This window comes from Staurois parvus, unplaced genomic scaffold (assembly GCF_062004578.1).
Source record: "Staurois parvus isolate SC_StPar_1 unplaced genomic scaffold, SC_StPar_1.0 ptg000120l, whole genome shotgun sequence".
Taxonomy (NCBI): Eukaryota; Metazoa; Chordata; class Amphibia; order Anura; family Ranidae; genus Staurois; species Staurois parvus.
The window spans coordinates 2,346,326-2,359,875 of record NW_028317916.1 but is presented as its reverse complement, the minus strand read 5'-3'; the positions used below and the strand labels follow the sequence as shown (position 1 = coordinate 2,359,875).

Here is a 13,550-nt window from a genome sequence, read left to right as displayed (position 1 = left end):
TTTAAACAGAAAACACTTACAATGCACTGTTCCAAATTATTACACACAGTAAGTTTCAAAACACTTTATAGGTTGTAAAGAACTAAAAATTGTCACTTGTTGTGTTTGCAGCATATTTACTGAAATCAAAAGCTATTTCAATCAAACTTTTAACAACATTTTAATTTTTTAAACATTTTAACAGGTCACGTTACATTTTAACATATTACCCCTTATTTGATAGCAGCTTTACAAGTCTTGCATCCATTGAACTTGTGAGTTTTTGGACAATTTCTGCTTGAATTTGTTTGCAAGATGTCAGAATAGCCTCCCAGAGCTGCTGTTTGGATGTAAACTTCCACCCTCATAGATCTTTTGCTTGAGGATGCTCCAAAGGTTCTCAGTAGGATTGAGGTCAGAGGAGGATGGAGGCCACACCATGACTTTCTCTCCTTTTATCCCCATAACAGCCATTGATGCAGAGGTATTCTTTGCAGCATGAGATGGTGCATTGTCATGCATGAAGATGATTTTATTACGGAAAACATAGTTCTTCCTTCTGTACCAGGGAAGAAAGTGGTCAGTCATAAACTCCACATACTTTTCAGAGGTCATCTTTACACCTTTGGGGGCTCTAAAGGGGCTGACCCGCTCTGTTCCCATGATTCCGGCCCAAAACATGACTCCACCACTGCCTTGCTGACGTTGCAGCCTTGTTGGAACAGGGTGGCCGTCTACCAACCATCCACTATTCCATCCATCTGGACCATCCAGGTTTGCACGGCACTCATCAGTGAACAGGACTGTTTGAAAATTAGTCTTCCTGTATTTTTCTTCCCATTGCAGCCGTTTCTGCTTGTGAGCATTGGTTAGTGGTGGCCGAATAGAAGGTTTATGCACAGTTGCAAGACTCTGGAGGACTCTACACCTTGATGTCCGTGGGACTCCAGAGGCACCAGCAGCTTCAAATATCTCTTTGCTGCTATGTATTGGTATTTTAGCAGCTGCTCTCTTGATCCGGTGCATGGATCTGGCAGACATCTTCCTCAATGTGCCTGTATCTGCACGAACCCGTCTGTGAATCGGCCACAAATCTCTTAATAGTGCGATGATCACGCTTAAATTTTCGGGAAATATCTAATGTTTTCATACCTCGTCCAAGGCATTGAACTTTTTCACTCTTTTCGGCAGCAGAGAGATCCTTTTTATTCCCCATATTGCTTGAAAATGGTGCTTTGCTTAATAATGTGGAACACCCTCCTTTAGTAGTTTTTCCTTAAATTGGGCTCACCTGCCAATCTAATTATCACAGGTGTCCGAGATTGTTTTCAGTGATCAAAAGAGCCCTGACACACAATGCCATCAATGAGTTAAACTGAAAAACAAAATATTTCATCTTTGTGACAAATAGAATTTGCATAATAATTTGGAATGCGGTGTATAGCTGGCAGTGCTGATCAGTGTATTCTGACAACAGGAGAGTCAGTAGCTCAGCAGAAGGATTCCGCCATCCACATGGATGGGGAAATGGGGTCAGTTTTTTTTCGTTCAACCTGCTGTTTGAATGAAAAAAATTTACACATCTATGGCCAGCTTAAGAAAGGGCGTATTTTACTATTTGGAATCACCAGTCAAAATAAAGGTAAAAATAAAGGAAAAAAATCTTTTATCCGAGTTTAAACATTGATAAACTGCAATATATCACATTTTTGTTTTAACCACTTGCCTACCAGGCACTTATACCCCCTTCTTTACCAGGCCAATTTTCAGCTTTCAGCGCTGCCGCACTTTGACAATTGCGCGGTCATGCAACATTGTACCCATATGAAATTTTGGTCATTTTTTTCTCACAAATAGAGCTTTCTTTTGGTGGTATTTAATCGCCACTGGGCGCTTTTACTTTTTGCGCTATAAATAAAAAAAGTGCAAAAAATTTGGAAAAAAAAAAGTTTATTTGTTTCTTTTATAAAATTTTTCAAACAGGTATTTTGTCTCCTTCACTGATGTGCGTTGATGAGGCAGCACTGATGGGCACTGATAGGCGGCACTGATGGGCACTGATAGGCAGCACTAAAGGGCACTGATAGGCAGTACTAATGAGGTGGCACGAATAGGCGGCACTGATAGACAGCACTAATTAGGGGTCACGGATAGGCGGCACTAATATGCAGCACTGATAGGCGACACTGATTATGGGTACTGATAGACGGCACTGACTGGCACAACCCCTGGGCACTGACTGGTGGCACTGACTGGCAGCACTGCTGGGCTGCACTGGTGGGTGGGCACAGGTGGGTGGCACTGGTGGGCACAGGTGGGTGGGCACAGGTGGGTGGCACTGCTGGGCACATGTAGGTGGCACTTCTGGGCACAGGTAGGTGGCACTGCAGAGTGGCACAGGTGGGTGCACTGCTGGGCACAGGTGGGTGCACTGCTGGGCACGGGTGGGCGGAGCTAGTGGGCGCACTGCTGGGCGGAACTTGCGGGTGTCACTGCTGGGCACCGATCATCAGAGCACTGATCATCAGTGCCTTGATGATCGGTGCCGATCCCCGCTCTGACAACTGCTGGTTCTCGGCAGTACTTTCCTCACGATCTGACAGCGTGAGGAAAGTGCAGCCGAGAACCGGCACTTGCATTTCCCTGTGATCAGCGTGTCATTGGACACCGCTGATCACGTGGTAAAAGGCCGCTGTGATTGGCCTTTTACCACATCACGTGATCAGCTGTGTCCGTAGGACACAGCGATCACGGAGATCGCCGGGTGCGCGCCCCCTGGGGCGCGCAGGAGAACGCGTTCTGGGAGGACGTCATATGACGTCCACCCAGAACTGGCCGGCCGCAGTGAAGCCGTCATTCGGCTATCTGCGGTCGGCAGCTGGTTAATAAAGCTTTAAATCTTGACAATTAGGTTATAGCACCAGCTGCAGGAGTTAGGTACAAAAAAAGAAGAAACCACCTAGGAGTGGCCTCTGCTGGTTACCAACCCCTGTATGCTAGAGATCGCTCAGTAACCAGCAGTAAGACAACACTGACTACATCCAACACACCAAAAGAGGTTGGTGCTATGTCCCATAAATGAATGCAGAGAGAAGTATTTTATAATAAGTACAAAAATACCAATTTTTTCATCAGCTATTTTAAGAAAATGATGGTGAGTTTTTCTCACTCAGGTAATGTCTGTAAAACCTTGACCGCAGCAATGGTCATCTAAGCAAAGCTCCAGCAACTGTGCATACATAGCTCTCTTCCGCACTTCAGGCTTTCCTGTCTGTTGGATCCTTGAAAGATGGTGATTATTTCATTAGCATTACCATTTTCCTGTAGTACATTCACAGTCTCTGGTCATCTCCTGTAGTACATCCGCAGTTTCTGATGATCTCCTGTAGTAAATCCACAGTTTCTGATGATCTCCTGTAGTACATCCACAGTTTCTGATGATCTCCTCTAATACATCCGCAGTCTCTGGTCATCTCCTGTAGTACATCTGCCATCTCTGGTCATTTCTGGTAGTACATCCGTAGTCTCTGATCAACTCCTGTAGTACATTCACCGTCTCTGGTCATCTCCTGTAGTACATCTGCAGTCTCTGGTCATCTCCTGTAGTACATTCGCAGTCTCTGGTCATCTCCTGTAGTACATGTGCAGTCTCTGGTCATCTCCTATAGTATATCCGCAGTCCAGAAAAACATATCCCATCACTCAGGGGATAGATGCACAATGCCACATCCCAAAGAGAATACAAATTGCAAACGTTTTTGGCGATATCTCCAGGAATAGGGATTTTTAGGGCACTATGCTAAAGAAAAAAACAATAAGCTAAAAAAAAGTTCATTTATTAACATCCATTAAAACAATGGGCCAACAATTTGGCTATCAAATACACACTATAATGCACAATACATTTACTGAAAACCAACAGGTCACATAGTGTATTTGGATGAAACAGTACCCTGCTGTAAACGCCAATGCTTTTTGCAGTCCACATCTGCTTCTTGTGGGAATTGACTACAAAAACGTATACATAACTTCACAGTAACAGATATATCATTTATACATAATAATATAGTGATTAACACACATTATAAGAATATTATCGTTAAAACTCTTACCACAATATTCAATTAGATCACAAAGTTATTAGTTCAAAACAGTCATAAGTGCTGATGTCTGCCATCAAGGATACATGCCACATCATACGCCCATATATCCACCTTCCCCACACATAAAATGAGGGAGAAGGGAAAGACCAAACCAGACACTGGGCCACACAGAGGAGAAGAAGAGGGAATAAGCCCCTCCAGCGATTACATGTAGGCTGCAATAAGGAAAAGGAGAGAGAGGATGCTATAACTTCATTCTATTAGATTGTCATTAGAAAAAGTTCCAAAAACACCAAAGGCTATTATTTTGGCCAATGTCCGTATGAAGTGGTATATAGTACAAAATTGTTAATATGGGGCAGGATATTCCATGTATATTTAAACATCAACAGAGAAAACAAAATCCTCCTAAAAAGCATATGAGGGGTGTATATTAAATTCATAATCCTCCCCCACCAAGAGGCTCACATAGATAGGTGTCCCCTACCAAAACTTACCACCTGAAATTTACCACCAAATTTCAGTCCACAGTTGATCAAAATGGATATTGGCAAAAACATTCATATGTCACCAAAAAGGGAATTGGACCCAACGCCTCATGGCTCTAGCCCAGTGTAGTGTCTCACAGTGAAAAAAGAGAAGCTCAGCAATCGCCTCCAGCTCTGACGCCGCCTCTCCCCTATATGGCCCCCACAGGCAGGACCCCAACCCCCAGCTTCATGACGTCAAGTTGGCACACAATGTCACATCCGTTGTGGGATCCAAGCTACTGCACTTGCGTGAATTCCACCCGGACCACCGAGATGGTGGCAACCAGAGGAGAAGCGCAAATGCATTCCACAGGCATGTCCAAATAGCACCGCCCATGGATGGGGAGAAATTGGGGGAGGAGAGAACAAACCGAATGCAAATCAGTACACAAAATTACCTTGCAATATTACCACTATTTACAAAATATTAAAAAATAAAGAGAAAAAAGAAAAATGAACTATTGATTACAAAAAAAGTTTGAACATAAGTGCTATATTCATCCCAGGAGAATGAGTAGCCCTTAGATTGTAAATCCATCGGGTCTCTTTCCGTAGGATTTGGTTGTCAATATTGCTCCCCCTGGGGTCCACATAGATCCTGTCCAAAGGAAAAAATGAAATAACATTTGGGTTGTATTCTTGCACCAGGCCAACATGTCTACCAATAGGAGTGTATAATAGACCCGCATCTTTATAATAAAGATGATCCTGAATCCTGCAGCAAAAAGCTCTTTTCGTCTTGCCGACATAAAAAGCTCCACACCTACAGATCATCAAATACACAATGCTTACGGTCTGACAGTTGATCTAAAAAAAACCCTCCACTGTGGAGGGAGAACCGTTTTCCCTCTTGGATCCACAGGCAAAATTTGCATTCTCCACAACGATATGTCCCAGCCCTTTGTTGAGATAATTCCAAAGTAGCTAGAAATTTCAAATGGCTAGAGAAAAATTATGGTGGAGAGAGTGACTTTTCCAAAATATTATTTCAGGGCGAGCGCCAACAAACTTGTACATTTTTTTTATCCTCTGTTAAAAAATGCCAGTTCTGAAACAAAATTTGGTGGAACTGATCCTGATGTGCACTGAATCTAGTGATGACTTTGATGGTACGCGTATTTGTTTTCGATTTAACCGAGAAAAAAAAGCTCCTCCCTTTTCTTAGTTTTGGCTCTTTGACTTTTTAAGCAATTGCTTACTATAACCTCGGGCCAATAGTCTTGTTTGGAGTGCTTTCACCTCCATTTCAAAATCAGTCTTTTGCACAATTCCTATGTAGACTTCGATATTGACTGTAAGGTATGATTCTTATCAGAGTAGTAACATGAGAGCTAGAAGCATGTAAAATTGTATTGCCAACTGTATCTTTACGGTACAGCGTGATGTATACAGAACCATCCAAGTCAACTGATAGATCTACATCTAAAAATTAAATTTTTTGTTGATTTGCCTGCATAGTAAACTTAATTCATTATTTGAAAGAAATTCCATAAAACCTTCCAATTCTTCATATGTACCAGTCCAGAGGACAAGCACACCATTGATGTACCTCCGCCATTAAAAGAATATGGCGGAGGTACATAGATGAGGCCTCGCCAGAAAAAATGCCCTCTCCCATCCCCCCAGGTAAAGGTTGGCATAGCATGGGGCACAGCACGTCCATTACCACACCGTGTACCTGGCGGTAGGAGAGCACATTAAACATGAAAATGCTAGAGGTAATTATATGAAATAATAAGTCAGGAATTAAATTGCTGTAAGGCCAAAATGATATATCCTGTTCATAAAGGAAGCTTCGTATTACCTCAATACCCTTGTGGGGAATACTTGAATATAAGGATTCTATATCTATGGCCACCAGCAAAGCCCCAGCTGGAATTTTCATATCCTCAACTATCCTCAGTAAATCAGTCATATCTTTTAACCTCCCTGGCGGTATTCCCGAGTGTAGCTCGGGGTAAAGTTTCAGTACCAAAAGCGGTAACCCCGAGCTACACTCGGGCTTACCATGCGGCGTTGCTCAGGGATTCCCTGCAGTGCTTACCTTGTCCTTCGCTCCCGCAATGTGTCCCCTGCAGCGTCCCCGGCCATCTCCTCCGGCCGATGCCGGCATCTGGTTTCCGTGTTCCAGTCCCTGCGAGCGTTGGGACGTACGAGGGGCAGGAACGGTGGAAAATTTAAAATTTTTTAGAAACTGTCATTTTCTTAGAAATGAATTTGACATAGTAAAACATTACTGTATCAAACCATTTCACATACATTTTATCCCTACTGCTTTGTCATGTGCCCTGCCTGCATTTTGACTGTTCTTTCTGCCTGGAAACTTAGAAAAGTCCATGGCATCCAAAAAGCGTCCCTTTTGGTCAAAAGCGGTTTTAGATCGACTAGAGAACAGCGATAGTAAATCAGAACTACTTGCAGAATTGAGTGATAATGATTTTTGGGGAAATTTGTCATCAGACACTGAAAACGATTTTGCGACTTTGCTAAGACTCTTGTTCAGACAGATTTCAGTGAGTTATTCCTAAAAATGACAGGCCTACAATAAAAAAAATACATATTTCCATGCAAAAAAATGTACCGCTTTCAGCACAGAAATATGGACATAATCATACCGCTAGGGAGGTTAAGTAAGAAGGAAGTCTAGTTACATAGGGACGCAAGTAGCCATCAATAAGCCTACTCGCTGCTTCAGTTTGGCATCTTATTCCCGATATAATGGGATGACCCAGAGGTTGCCGTAAGCATTTGTGAACTTTAGGAAGGGCATAAAAGATGGACGTTTTGGACCACTTAACGTCCAAATAATCCAAAACCTCCTTAATTGATCATGGTAGGCTTTAATAATTATGGATTTGAACCTATGACTCATTTCAACAGTCAAAGTAGATGGTACTTTTTGGTGCCATTCATCATTGGATAGTATATCATGGCACATTCCAATATATTGATCCCTATCCAAAATTACAACATTACCTCCCTTATCAGAGGGTTTCACCACAATTTGTGTATTCTTTCTCAATGAGCATTTAGCCTGATGTTGAGATGGTGTTAGGAGAATAATCTATTTTTGTTGAAAGTTGCTCAAGTTGTCCCTCAAGGTGTATTTTAAAAAGGCCCATATCGAAGGGTTAATTTTAGGTTCCGAAGTATGATCACTTTCATTTGCTAACTGGATAAGTGTTTTAAGTGTTCGAAAATCCTGTACTGTATATTCCTTCCAAACCTCTTTCTCTTTACTTAAATTGCTGGGCTTCTTGTCCCTATAATATAGATATTTAAATGTTAAGTTACGGGCAAATTAAATGTAAATCTTTAACTCAAATATATCCAATTCACTAGTAGGACAGAAACTTAGTCCTAACTTAAGGACATGCATCTCATCTGACATAAGGGTATATGAAGATAAGTTGATTTCTAATTGTGCATCATTTGTTTTCATGATCATGTATTTGTCTAGAGTGTCTACTTTCTTCTCTATTATAGGTGTTTGTGCCAAAAAAGGTTGTTGTGAAATTGGTGTTGAAGTAGGGGAGGGGGGGGGGAACCGGTACCCACACCCCTTGTCTTGGGACAGCACCAAGGTCCTGTCGACCAGAAGGCATGCCACCTGTAGCATTCCCATAATTACCATTGGTGTGTATAGGACCCATCACCTGGACACCCTGTGCCTGCGAAAAAGAATGTTGGGATTCCTCCTCTCCTTCAGTATTTTAAGGTACTTTGTGTGCCACATAGCGTTTCTTACTGTTACTATCATGCTTCATATCCACCACCATTCGTATGTTTACGTGTCGGTTCACGATCATGTCTCCATGTGTTATTAGTTGTATTAGATTTCTGTGATGACAAAAGAAACAGATAAGTCCGATTTCAATTGAGGTTGATAATTTAGAGTTGGCTGAGGGATATCATGCCTGTTGAAATTGTTTACATTGTTAGTATGTGTTTTCGGGTTCCAATGCCATTTGTAGGCATATCCTCCCGAAACAGCTAGTTTATCCTTAGGCAACTTAGCATCCTTATGCAGAACTATGTTTTTGTTATATTTTTCCAAATACCCTTACAGTTCCTGCTCCTTCAAGTTAAACTCACTGTTGGTTGATCTAATGAGTTCAATCTTTTTTTTCCACTTCACAAACGTCTTCATTATATTTATTTTATCATTTGGCCATCATTTTAGATGAACATTGAATTCGATTTTTTCCCATACATTTTTAAATTCCGTATAATTTGTAAAAAAAAATTGGAAAAACCTGTACTCGTAGGCCCTGGGGGTTTGTATTTTCCTTTAAGTACTGATCAAATTTCACATGCCAGTACAAATTGGACTTCCTCTCAAATAGTCTTCTTAATTTTAAGAAATACACATCCAGATCAACATTAATTTGAGATTGAGAAATACATGATTCCTTAATGGAGTCCAAAAAGCTATTCCAGGTAGCCCCATATAAGTTAGCCAGCTCAAAACACAAAAAATTATGATATAATAACGCAAATCTTTCAATTATATGTGGCAATTATCCCCTGAGAGTGAGATCAATAGAAGGTTTTACACCTAATTACATAGTCCAGAAAAACATAACACATCACTCAGGATAGATGCATAGTGCCACATACCAAAGAGAAAATAAATTGCAAACATTTTTGGATATATCTCCAGGAATAGGGACTTTTAATGCATTATGCTAAAGAAAAAAACGATAAGCTAAAAAAAGTTTTAATTTATTAACATAAATTAAAACAATGAGGCAACAATTTGGCTATCAAATACGCACTATAATGCACAATACATTTACTGAAAACCAACAGGTCTCATAGTGTATTTGGACGAAACAGTATCCTGCTGTAAGCGCCAATGCATTTCGCAGTCCACATATGCTTCTTCAAAGGCTTTGCAGGAATCGTTTACAAAAACATGTACATAACTTCACAGTAACAGGTATATAATACATAACAATAATATAGCAATTAACCAACATTATAAGAATATTATTGTTAAAACTCTTACCACAATATTCAATTAGATCACAAAGTTGTTATTAGTTCAAAACAGTCATAAGTGCTGATGTCTGCCATCAAGGATACATGCCACATCATACGCCCATATATCCACCTTCCCCACACACAAAATGAGGGAGAAGGGAAAGACCAAACCAGACACTGGACCACAGAGAAGAGGAAGAGGCAATAAGCCCCTCCAGCAATCACATGTAGGCTGCAATACGGAAAAGGAGAGAGAGGACGCTGTAATTTCTTTCTATTAGATTGTCATTCAAGTTCCAAAAACACCAAAGGCTATTATTTTGGCCAATCTGTACTATCGCCCACGCCATGTATGAATGCTAATTCACCCTGCTGTGCTATATGGTAAATGACTGCGAGCAATATCCATCTGTACTGTCAACCATGCTATGTATGAAAGTTACTGCACCCTGCTCTGCTACAGTGAAGGAAATCAGTATTTGATTCCCTGGTGATTTTGAATGTTTGCCTACCCACAAAGAAATGATCAGTCTAAAAATCGAATGATAGGTGTATTGTAACACTGAGAGACAAAAAAGTTGCCAGTCTCCAGACCTTAACCCGATTGAAAATCTGTGGAGGGAGCTGAAAGTTCGAGTTGCCAGACGTCAGCTACCAAACCCTAATGACTTGGAGAGGATCTGCCAAGAGAAGTGGGCCAAAATCCCTCCTGAGATGTGTGCAAACCTGGTGACCAACTACAGGAAACGTCTGACCTCTGTGATTGCCAACAAGGGATTTGCCACCAAGTACTAATCATGTTTTGTGAAGGGGATCAAATACTTATTTCCCTCATGAACATGAAAATCAGTGCATAATTTGTTAGACATGCATTTCTTTTGAATTTTTTGTTGCCATTCTGTCTCTGTGTTACAATACACCTACCATTCGATTTTTAGACTGATCATTTCTTTGTGAGTGGGCAAACACTCAAAATCACCAGGGGATCAAATACTTATTTCCTTCACTGTATATGGTAATCTATACTGCTTTTAAAATCCACCTCTAACTGAAGCTGATTCATAATTCTTATTGGTAATTCTTACTGCTTCCAAACTCTTTAACTCTGTCCATATTACTGTGGTGTTTATTTTGCTCTTATTGTCTAACCCAAATTTATGAGCTGATCCTAATCTTTACAACTCTGCCCTCCTGCTCTCTTGTTATCTCTTGCAGTCCTCCTTTGGTGTGAGAAGGTTGCCCTGCTAGCCATATGTCTCTCCTATGCATTCCTAATTGATTAATTGGCAATACCCCCATGCAACTTAGGCCTTCCTTAGGGGAGGCACAGCCAGGGGCAGCATTGGCCACTATTATCTTGGATAAAGTATTGAGCATTGCACTTCGACTCTGCATTTCAGCGAATGCACAAAGTGATAAACCACAGCAGACAACTTCAAATGCTAAAGACTATAGGTGACCTGTTTCCCCATCCAGCTCTTTCAGCTTTTACCCAGTCTGCTTCTTCATCTCACCACTCTGTAACATGCACTTCCTACTCCTCCTCACAGTTGTATCCTCTCTCTTCAAACACTCTCTCCTTCACCCCTCTTCTCCACCCCACAGCTTATATAGATCCCCCTCACTCCTGCCTTCACCTTATTACTGTACTCATCAACATCTGCTAATTCTGAACCCACATACTAATAAAACCTTCAGGACACTGGGACATGTCCCTCCATATAAGTTATACTCTCATATTACCTCTCTCACCCTTCTGTTTCTCCTAACATCTGGAGACATTTCCTCAAATCCTGGGCCGCCATCTTTTTCCTTTGACCACCTATCTGCAATCCACACAATCTGGTTAATATCCCTCTTCTTCCTAGAACCAACCTCCCCTTTTCCTGTGCCCTTTGGAATGCCCACTCTGTCTGTAACAAACTCACCTCTTTCCATGACCTTTTTATCACAAACTCCTTTAACCTACTTCCAATTACGGAAACCTGGCTTCAAGAATCTGATTTTCCCTCTCCTACTGCCCTCTCCTATGGTGGTCTCTGCTGGACGCGCTCTCCCAGGCCTAGTGGATGGAAAGGAGGTGGAGTTTTAATGCTCCTATCGCCTCAAAGCACTTTTAAGGTCCTTCATTCACCTCCCTCTCTTTCCCTCTTCTCATTTGAAGTTCACTGTATTCGTCTGTTCTCTCCAGTTTCTTTAAGAATTGCTGTGATCTATCAGCCTCCTGGACTGCTATCAAGCTTCCTCGATGACTTCTCTGCCTGGCTGTCTTACTTTCTCTATTCTGAAATTCCCACAATCGTTCTCGGTGACTTCAACATCTCTGTTAAGATTAACACTCCTGCTACCTCTAAACTTCTGAGCCTAACTTCTTTTGACCTAAAACAATGGACATATGCTTCTACTCACTCTAATGGTAACTGCCTCGACCTTGTATTCTCCTACCTATGCACTCCTTGCAACCTCAACAACTTTCCTTTTCCGCACTCTGATCACTTCCTTATTAGCTTCACTCTCTCCTTGCCTTCCTTCTCCTTGTCTACTACTGAAGTTACCCGTAGAAACCTTCACTATCTTAACCCTTCTCTTTTTTTTTTTTTTTCAACAGATTGTCTCTATGACAAAATCTCAGCCCTGTCCTGCCCCAACCTGGCCACTTCTGTCTACAACAATATAAATAAATAAAAGTGAGTGCTCTCGAGTCAGCAGCCAGTACACTAAAGGTGATCACAGCAAACCTTATAAAATAAAGTGCAGCGCTAGATATTCTCAATAAATCATAAATTGTCCACAAAAGTTAGAAGCATAAATAAATAGTTCCTAAAATATATGTAAATGATGATCCACTTGTTATAGCAGAATACCAAGACTTGTGGCAGGAACAAATGATACAAATGCGCACTGTCGGGGCTCTAGGGTATGACCAGAGGTATGTGAACTGACGCAGGGAAACGCAGGCTTCAGATATGTTATAAACAATATAATTTATTAACACTAACAATACATAAACGCAGTGCAATACTAAAACATAACACAGTACAAACGAACTAAACCACCCACAGATAACAATACATACAATGCAAGCGTCGTCAGGCAGGCCGGGTCAATAACAATCGGGCAGGTAGGAACAGGAGGAGCAGGCAGAGAGTAGTCAGGTCACGAGCCGGGTGCAGCAACTAACGGGCAGGTAGGTACAGGGGGTCAGGCAGAGAATGGTCGGAGTCACAAGCCAGGGATCAAACAGGAGAAGTCAGCAGAGGTCTGGATCAGGCAGGGTTGGCAACAAATCAGTCAGACAGGACCAGGAACAGGAATGCAGGTAACAAGATACAGGGGCCCATGGAAAAACACACACCAAGGCGCAGACTGCAGGTCTGGCCATCCCTTAAATACACCTGCAATCAGCCTCAGGCGTTTTGGCTGACTGCAGGGTTGAGTCTCTGATTGCTGAGAGCACCCGCTGGCCATCCCTGGTACTGCAGCCCACAAGGCAGGTGAGTCCCACCATTACTGGCAAGTCCATTCCTGACACGTACTCACTGGACGTGCATAAATATTGCGCATGTAATCAGTATCCACCGAGGTCACTTAGGCAGGCGGAATAGGTGAGCTTCCATCTAGGAGTAGGTAATCTTGTCTTGGTGATGTGTGGTTAAACCGCTAGGTCCAGAGGTCCCCTTAAGGTTGGACGGGTGCACAGCCTGGATACAGGGTTCCCTCCCTCTGGTGGTAGTGGATCATAATGGGATATCCTGGAAGTTAATTGGCTCCAAAGGGAACAAAAGGACAGATACCCATAGTGTAGTAGTTTCAAGATTTTATTGCTCAAAATGTAGGTTAAAACGGTAGTATATCATTCAGATATCACAATAATAATGCAGAGTAGTACTGACCCCTTAGTTAAGATGGCTGCTGGGCCTCCTCGTGGCTCCAGGTGGCTGTGACCTCACAC

At 41.9% G+C, this 13,550-nt stretch overlaps 1 pseudogene; it reads right to left on the bottom strand.

Annotated features, from left to right (window-relative positions):
* Nucleotides 1-8,444: 8,444 nt before the first annotated feature.
* LOC149467162 (uncharacterized) lies at nt 8,445-10,993 on the bottom strand (annotated as a pseudogene).
* Between the last annotated feature and the right edge of the window lie 2,557 nt (nt 10,994-13,550).